Source organism: Enhydra lutris, unplaced genomic scaffold (assembly GCF_002288905.1).
Source record: "Enhydra lutris kenyoni isolate GAN:26980312 unplaced genomic scaffold, ASM228890v2 scaffoldscaffold21, whole genome shotgun sequence".
Taxonomy (NCBI): domain Eukaryota; kingdom Metazoa; phylum Chordata; class Mammalia; order Carnivora; family Mustelidae; genus Enhydra; species Enhydra lutris.
In genome coordinates, this window is record NW_019154105.1 from 12,090,463 (window position 1) to 12,100,419 (window position 9,957).

Here is a 9,957-nt window from a genome sequence, read left to right on the forward strand (position 1 = left end):
CAAGATCCTAAATACTGAAAGTATAAAAGACTTCATATTTATTTATTCATATGCCTTCTTTTTCTACAATATATGTCACAGAAGAATAAAAATTAATTAATAAGGGACTATTTCTAGGAAGTATAAAGAATGTTTTCGTTTCATCTATTAAAATGTTTTTGGTTTGTATGTTGTTGTTTTTTTTTATACAGTGACCATGCATGTGTTTTTAAGTTGAAGTATAAACGAGGGGGAAATGCTTATGACATTTGGTGCCAACTTGTTTGTTTGAACTAAGATTAGCCAAATATGATAGTGAGGAAGCAGATAGAAGGGCAAGGAGAGTGCTCACTGGTGATGGCTTAGTAACCACCACCAATGTTCTACCTTCTAAGATGAAAGGCTGGTTCCAAATTCAACTATCAGTATAAGAACTTGCAAATAATCATGGAATCACCTGCTAGAAGAGACAATTAATTAAACCAGCTCTTCACATAGCAATAATAACAATGAGAATAATCAAGTTGAAATATGCCTACCCACACTGCTGGAATCATGTAAGACTTAAAAAACAAAAACAAAAACAAAAACCATGAAGCCTACAAAAGGATGCAAATGAAGACTTGTGTAATTGGAAGATTCTATAATTTTACACAGGAAGACACAAACTCATACACTTGACAATTTTTCGTAAGGTAGCTCATAAAGCATTCAATCTAAAATAATTCAGTTTAAGTACATAGCTCTTTGATGGCCTGGCCTAATCCAAGGGTAACATTTTAAATATCCAGAGGAACAGATAGAACCCACTCCCTTCAACAACTCTCCATAAATATTGCTTATCCTAACCAGGCTTTTGATAAGTACTGGACAGCAGAGATTTCAAAATTACTATTTCTGGCAAGTTAAATTTAATTTCTTTTCTATTTGAGCAAGATGTGGAGGCAAGCATAAGGCAGAGGAAGCAATGTGTTCTAACAAACTAGCAAAGAGAGAACACGGGGCTCTTCTTGTCCCCTTGTATCTCTACAGCCAATGTTCATCCTACACATATTAAAATAACATGTGTGATGTTTTTCAGTTTACAGAAAATTTAATAATAATACTCCTTTCCACTTAGTAGGGGAGGTAAATGTTGTAATCTTTCATGTTAAGAAATACTAGTTAAAGTAATTACCTGGCTAGCTCAGTTCATAGCAAGCAGAGCAGGCAGCCTCATTATCAAGTCTGTTCTCATTCGCTATCCTGTGTTATACAGTATACCATGGAGGGCACTGTGACCTCTTGAACATTTCATTCCTTATCTCAGTGTATTTATAATTTTGGGATATTGCTGATGACATTGAACTGTACCTGAACACCACGTCCCTGGAAAAGAGGGGAGGTTGAAGGAATTCCTTCACCATTTTGTGTCCCAGAAAAGGGCTTACTACAAAGAAACCCCTTGGGAGGGGTCTGACCATCAGCGTCTGCATCCGTGTCTACCCATGCAATGGCTCCTGGGAGCTTTGCCTCCAGCGACATCTCAACATCTTCAGCATCCTCAGCCCCCTTGCCCTCCACAGTGGGGTCGTCCGGACTGTCTGGGTCTGAAGAGCCAGGCCCGAGTCACGGCGCCTTCCGAGGACCTCGCTGCCACCCCCCGGGCTGCACGTGGTCCTGGAGGCACTGCAGACGGAAGAGCAGCACCGGGGCACCTCTGTGGCCGCCATCAAGCTTTATATCCTGCAGAAGTACCCTATGGCGGACAGCCTCCGGTTCAAGCACCTGCTGAAGCAGGTCCTGGCCACAGGCTTGCACCGCGGTCTACTCATCAGGCCCACCAACTCCAAGGCCAGGGGCGCCACTGGCAGCTTCAAATTGGTTTCCAAGCGTAAAAGGAAAGTCCAACCCAGAAAGACATCTACCATGACAGCCCCCAGGAAGCCCAGTGAGGCCAAGGAGAAGGTCCCTAAGAAACCGAGAGAGACAAAGAAGGGCCCTTCCAACCCAGCTGAGGTGAAAAGGGGACCGAGGAAGCCTTGAGAGGTGAGGATGGCTCCTCCCAAACCAGGTGCAGCCAAAGAGAAGGTTCCCAAGAAAGGTAACCAGACCAAAGATCAAGAGGCAAGAGTGAGTGAGGCCAGGAAGGCCTCCCAACAGCCAGACAAGGCCCCATGGGCTCCTCCCAGTGCCACTGGGCTCAGTGGGAAGTCAAAGGTCAAAGGCAGAAGGAAGAGCCAAGGTGGTGAGGGCCCCAGGAAGACAAAAGCTGGGAGTCAGAGTGTAAAATCCACAGTCCCTCAGGGCAAGAATGGTGCTGTTTCTCCAGCCAAAAAGAAGGACAACCACATCCCTCAAGAGGTCATTGCCCACGTGGCCAAGGAGGGGCCCAAAGCCAAGGCCTCTGCTCGTCCCAGGGGTGGCGGGTCTAAGATAGTACCTGAACCTCTGGCCCGGAAGATAGAAGCCCCCAAGATAGAGGAGGTCGGGCGTGCCCACCAAGGCCTCGTCATCCGAACTGGCCAGTAGGAAGGCAGAGGGTGAAAGCTAGGGCTGGGGTGGAGACAAGGAATCCTACCCGAGTTTTTATTCCCCAAAAAACTGCCCCTCTGTTTATTTCACTGTAACCTATTTACCAATAAAGACTTCTTTTTCCATCATAAAAAAGAGGTCATCTTTTTTCCCCATAAGAAGAGGATTTCTTCCCCATAGGACTCAGATTAAGGCTCAGGGATGGCCCTTTGTTTACAGACAAGCCAAGACACAGACATTCTGGTTTCCTATTCTTTGCCATGTAAGTGGTGTCTCATGGATCAATGGGAACAAAATATTTGTTAACTAAACTTTGGTTAAGATTCCCTCCCTCCATTATGAAATAAAAGAAAATATATATTGGTTTCTGCTCCTGGTTCCTGGCGTAGGGCTCTTAAAACCTTTATCATTGGGGCACCTGGGTGGCTCAGTGGGTTAAGCCTCTTCCTTCGGCTCAGGTCATGATCCCGGGGTCCTGGGATCGAGCCTCGCATCGGGCTCTCTGCTCAGCAGGGAGCCTGCTTCCCTTCCTCTCTCCAATCACCCTGGTGATTGGATTTCCCAATCACCCGGGAAATTCCAATGGATTTAGTCGATGTAGGTCGGATGCTTCCATCACCCAGGAAATGATAAAGGTTTTTTTGTTTTTGTTTTGTTTTGTTTTTTAAAGATTTTATTTATTTATTTGACAGAGAGAGATCGCAAGTAGGCAGAGAGGCAGGCAGAGAGAGAGGGGGAAGCACGCTTCCTGCTGAGCAGAGAGCCTGATGCAGGGCTCAATCCCAGGACCCTGAGATCACGACCTCAGCTGAAGACAGAGGCTTACCCCATTGAGCCACCTAGGCATCCCGAAAAAGTAATTTCTTGATCATGCTGCTTGAGGACTGCCACTCAATTATGGCTTAGCTGGGCTCTGCTGAATTTTACCTGTCTTCTCGTTGGGGGACTGAAGGTGAAGGAAGAAATACTATCTGGGACATTATGTTCTCATGGTAGATGATTAGAGCAAGACTGACAACCAAAACACACAAAGACATTCCAAGCTTTTGTTCAGACATAGCCTATTGTCATGTCTGTTCATATTTAATTGAACAAAGCAAGTTACATGGTCAATTTAAAGATTATTGGAGTAGAGAACTATATTCTACCTGCAAGTAGCAAGGGCAGGACATTAATTTCCTTGGGCTGCCATAGCCAACTACTATAAACTGAGAGGATTAAAACAGCAGAAATTTATTCTCTCCCAGTTCTGGAGGCTCAGAGTCCAAAATCAAAATGTCATCAAGACCATGCTTCCTTTGAGACTGTGGACAGAATCCTTCCTTGCTCCTTCCTTCCTTCTGGTGGCATCTATCAAGCATTGGTGTTCCTTGGCTTGCAGCCCATAACTCCAGTCTCTACCTCTGTCTTCACCTCATATCTTTACCATTGTCTTCTTAGAAGGACATTATCATATTGGATTAGGAACTGCCCTTCACTACAGTAAGATATTATCTTGACTAGTTGCATCTGTAATGACCCTAAGGTCACATTCTGAAGTCCTAGGGTTAGAATTTTAATATCTGTTTTGGGGAGACACAATTCAACTTATAACAGGTGGGGAGGGAAATACCTTCTTATAAACACTACAAATCTACCACCATTTTTCTTCCTTCTCCCCTGTCTCTGACCTTTCAAGAATATAAACTATATAACCTACAAGAAATTGAGGAAGTAGAGAATGGATTGAGATTCAAAAAGGAATCCTTTCCTAAGAAGTGGCTGAAGTAATAGAAACTGGTCTGACTACAGAGTGGAGATCAGAGCAGAAACCCACAGGTGCTGTGGAACTGCATGAGTGTAAGCTATTTCCGTATCTTCAGATCCTCAGGACTTGTCCCTGGAGTACCAGTCCCCTGGTCTTGTTGGATCTAAGAAAGATTCTTGAGAAGGTGGGGTGGGGGTTGGGATGCAATTCAAACATGGGAATTACACCCAAGGCTCTCCACACAGAAGCAAAAGCACTTAGGTAGGTGAGAATGATTCTGATGCTATGTCTTGCCCCTTTCAAAACTGACTCAGGTCTAACTGGGTGATTTCGTCAGAGATAGAACTATAGGGAATTGGAACAAGGTAAGAGACATGATGCAGAAATTCAATATTTTAAATGTCACCAGGTGCCACCAGGGTTGAGAATTACCGGACTAGACTAAGCAACTGGGAAAAGTCTAAGAAGCAATCTCCTCTGACCCCCCAAAAGGATTTCTGTATCATTGCAAGGATCAGCAACAGGAATCTGAGAGAAGTTCTATAAGGACACCCTAAATCCCAGTCAGATCTTTCTGGTTTCCACGTGGCATCTTCCTATGCTCTGAGACCAATCCCACTGGGAATGAGGAGGAAGTGAGAAGTAGAGGGACAAAGCTAGGGATAGTACAGGGAGATTAAGTGTACTTAACTGCTACAGTCCTTTGGCACAGGGGTCTACGATTGAGTTCTTGGATTCATTGATTCAGGTTCAAAACCCAAATTTGTGCAACATAACTTACTCATTGGGCTTAATTTTTGCATCTGACAGTGAGGATAATAGTACTAATTTGTAAGGCTATTGTGAGGATGAAAAGAGATAATCTATGTATGGTACTTAGCAGATTCTGAGAAGCAATAACCCCTTGTGAAACATTAGATATTATTATCGTTATTTAGCTATGATTTAACAGTTTAACAAGTAAGGGACTTTTTCTTATGACCCCAAACCTGCTTTGGGTCCCAGATTTCTCACATATTTTTTTCACATATCCGAATCTTCATCTGAGCACCTTATCTCCTCTCAGATAGGAATTAGACTTGCGTTTTTTTCTGTCATTCTTGGAATTAGTCCTGTACCTGAGCTCCAGGCTTGTGGCAACACCTCCGTCACGGGCTTAGCGCTTTCCTAACCTGTGTGGAGGCTGTCAATGTCCTGCCTGACTCTTAGAATACCACAGATTCTTCCACGCTCCAGCTCCTGACTCCTGACACACACATACCTAACCTGTTACACCATGCTCTCTCCACTCCACGGTCCTAGCACCTTCTGCCTATCTGCTGTGTAATTATTCTTGCTTATTTTTATCAAGATATCTAATTCAAATCTAAATCATTTTAAAGATGAAGAATATACCTTATTGGAAGGGTTTACAATTATTCTGTCTTCTCTCTCTCTCTCTTTACTGTGAAGCTTCTTCTTAGAGCTAGATTCCAATATCACAATATCATCCTTCCAGTATCCACCTGCTGACAAAGTCTCAGAATACAGTTCTAGGACATACCTCCAAATGATGAATGTGATGATCACAGGATCACAGGTAACTATACATAAACTGCATGGCACATAGTAGGTATATTTCTATTTTTTTCCTCTTCCAATCATTGTTGCTGGCACAGATGGATGAATAAGAAGCGAGCCCAGTAACTAGTTATAGGTTAACATGGTACCAATAACAAGGTTGAGTTATTACAAAATAAGTATACTGGGGCACCTAGGTGGCTCAGTTGTTAAGCATCTGCCTTCAGCTCAGGTCACGATCCCAGGGTCCTGGGATCGAGACCCCCATTAGGCTCCCCACTCAGCGGGAAGCCTGCTTCTCCCACTCCCCCTGCTGTGTTCCCTCCCTCACTGGGTCTCTCTCTGTCAAACAAATAAATAAAATCTTACAAAATAAGTATACTATTAATATTTTTTCAAAATATTTTATAATTTGCCAAGGATTTGGAATGGAGAGTTTGAGAAGGGTTAAAATGAAAAGAACTTAAACCTATGTATTGGTATTGTCTTTGAGGATTAGACTCACTGAGGAGAAAAGGAATCAAAATAATAAAAGAAAAATGTGATTTCACAATCTTCCCACATGCTGATACTTGCTTGAATTCAAGAGAAGGAAATCCCTACAAAATAAATAGACCCACAAAAAAATAAGTGGTGAGGATTTTCAAAAGTCTTTACCAAATAATCAGTGCCATTTTTAAAGATATAGCAATAATACACTAATTGTGTGATGGTACAGGTAGTAAAAGAATACAAATTATAGTCTATTTTACACGTAGTTTATTATTTTTTAATGTATAAATTTGTTAAAATAACTGGATAAGTCTAATTTGGAATCAACAATGTAATTTATAGGTCCAAACTCCTGTTTTTAGCTTTAAAATTAACTCTAGGGGCGCCTGGGTGGCTCAGTTGTTTAAGCATCTGACTTTGGCTTAAATCGTGATCTCAGGGTCCTGGGAGTGGCTGGCATCTGTCCTGGGTCAGGCTCCAGTGGGTAGTCGGCTTCTCCCTCTCCCTCTGCCACACCACCTGCTCATGCTCTGTCTCTCTCTCAAATGAATAAATAAAATTTTTAAAGAAAAAAAAAACTAACTCTAACAATTGGATAACAAAACTGTATCTGATAGGAATGACAATAAAAGATAAACTAATAAATTTGACATTGACAAAATATGAATTTAAGATTTTCTTTTGCTAAGATTACATGAAGATGTTGAGTTTTGTAAATTGTTTCAAAATTCCCAACATTAAGTTATCTGGCATTTCAAAGTACCCATATGCTCAATTACATGCTACTAAAAAGTTAGTGTTTATGTCTTTTTTTTTGTGATAAGACTCCCAGGGACTTTTCCTGAGTGAGAGAAGATTGTAGTCACTTACTTTTTTAGGCTCATGGAATATTAAAAAGTGAGGCTCATCAATGTATCAGAGCATAATAATGGTGCCCCTGGTTTTAGCTATGACACATAATGAACTTTAAATAGTCCCTTGCAACAATGACAAAAATGGAACTAGAAATCAAGAATTCTTAGACTTATCAGAGAAAGGGGGTCACAGGGAAGACTGCAGCTCCAAATACATAGAATGAGAGACAGTGAGAGTAGAAGCCTGTGGAACCTTAAACTGGTAGGAAGAGTTAAATATAAACTGGTGAAATGCTAGAGGCTAAGTGTGGATGAGTTTAAGACTTAAAAACTCCAGGAGGCTCAGTCTTAAATCCGCTCCATGTTTTCCTGAGTTTGACTTCTGGGAGTCTCACCAGCTTACGGTGGTGAAGAATGAATGGAGAAAAATCTCCTTGAGCTTCAGGCAGAAGGAGGGGGTTGGGGATAACCATTTACAAATAAACCTAACATCCTCTCCACCACAAAAGTCTTACTCACTATGGAAAAAGTCATTACCAGAGATGTATGTAACCCAGAAGAAGAGAAATACTTAACTATATAGCCTTCCTGGCCTTTCTGTCTCATAAATGGGGAGAAAGGAAGACAAAAGAGGAGATAGATCAAGGACATTAGAGAAAACTGAGATCTGTGAAACTACAGCACACGATATCCTAAACTGAGAACACTAATGCTGGTGACGATGCAGATCAATAGTAATTTCTATTCACTGCTGGTGGGAATGCAAAACAATACAGCCATTTTGGCATTTCCTTACAAAACTAAACGTAGTCTTATCATATAATCCAGCAGTTGAACTCGTAAGTATTTACCCAAGTGAGGTAAAAACTTCTGTCCACATAAAACCCTACATGTTAATGTTAGTAACAACTTTGATCATAATTGCAAAAATTAGAAACAGCCAAGGTGAAGGGATAAACAAACTGTGGGGTATTCAGACAATTGGATGATAATGAACAACAATAAGAAATTAGCTATCAAGTCACCAAAAGACATGGAAGAACCTTGAATGTATATTGCTAAGTCAAAGAAGCCAGTCTGAAAAGGCTATGTAACAGATTACAACTCTGTGACATTCTGGAAAAGGCAAAATTATAGAGACAGTAAAAAGATCAGTGGTTGTCAGAAGTTCAGGGGAAGGGAGGCAGGATTGATTGGTAGAGCCCAAGAGTTTGTAGGGGATTGAATCTATTCTAAATGATATGGTAATGGTGGGCCCATGACATTATGCATTTGTCAACACCCATAGAACTTTACTGAACAAACAGGAAATCTTCATGTAAACTATGGATTTTATTTAATATTAGTGTATCAATATTGGTTCATCAATTCTAACAAATGTACCACACTAATCCAAGATGTTAATAACTAGGGAAAACTGTACAGGGGAGAAGAGCTATATCAGACCTTTCTGTATTATCTGCTCAATTTCTTTGTAAACCCAAAGCTATTCTAAAAAATAGTCTATTAACAATAATAGTTTTTTAAAAAGTCACTTATCTTTTCACAATTAATTCTGAAATCTTGTTTATAAAACAAACCCTCAAACTTGACCCAAAAGAAATAAGTGTGTGATCAGAAGAAGAAAAAATTTAACAGTCACACAGAGGGAATAAGTAACTGTTGCCTTGGGAACACTTCGTCACACAGATATGCCCATCTTGCATTTATTTTCAGTGTTTTAGAGAATGACAGTGGTATGATGGCAATCCTACCCAAATTCTACTAGTCACGATAAGTATTAAAAAAAAAAAAAGTCCTTATCTGGGTTTTTATTTTCCTAGCATGGGGGTACAAAGGAAGAAAGCTCAGACCAAGGACCCAATCACTCTGTAAGTTCTCTACTCATTGCTCCTAGAGAAGGATGAAAGGTTAGTTAAGGTGGCCATTTTGCCTGTTGTTTTATTTTGATCAGCAAGTGAATCCTCATTTATAAAATTTTCTAAGGCTCAATGTGTTTTTGCCTTTGGAGTTTACCAACATCACATGATTCTGAAGCATTTGTAATGTTCCTGTGGCCAATTGTCTACAAGAGAAGGATGAGAGAGATGGCCTGAGGTTAAACCTGCTCAAGTTAGCTTGTATTTGTATCCTGACTTTTTGAATAAAAGATTATTATTGGTAAACAATAAAGTAAGTCTCACAGATCCTTATTATTATTGTTATTTTAAGATTTTATTTATTTATTTGACAGAGAGAGACACAGTGAGAGAGGGAACACAAGCAGGGGGAGTGGGAGAAGGAGAAGCAGGTTTCCTGCTGAGCAGGGAGCCCGATGTGGGGCTGGATACCAGGACCCTGGGACCATGACCTGAGCCGAAGACAGATGCTTAATGACTGAGCCACCCAGGCGCCCCCAGATCTTTATTATTAAAAAATAATAATTAAAGGTTAAACTATGCAACAAGGTTAAAAATTATCATCTCTATTAAATGTGTATGTTTAATGATTACATTTTATAATGATCAAATCCTTTTAACACACATTTTATTTAACTCAAAAATAGAAATATATAAATGACCAACCACAGAAAACCAAGTAATATAAAATCTATATTTGACCCTCTGTTACTCCTGTTGTACCTTGATTTTGTATTGTGAGAAGCCTCATTTCTCAAAAACCACGCAACTGTTCTATTTTACTTTTGGTAGGGCTAGATATTAGTAACTTCTATAACCAACAATTACTTTTTTTTTTTAACTTCTGCTGTCTCGAACACACCAGCCACTTTCATTCAGTTAGTATACATTCACGCCAGCAACATGCTAATCA

General features: G+C 40.6%; 1 pseudogene; it reads left to right on the forward strand.

The window, feature by feature from the left end:
• Positions 1 to 1,471: 1,471 nt before the first annotated feature.
• Positions 1,472 to 2,512, forward strand: LOC111148817 (annotated as a pseudogene).
• The last annotated feature ends 7,445 nt before the right edge of the window (positions 2,513 to 9,957 follow it).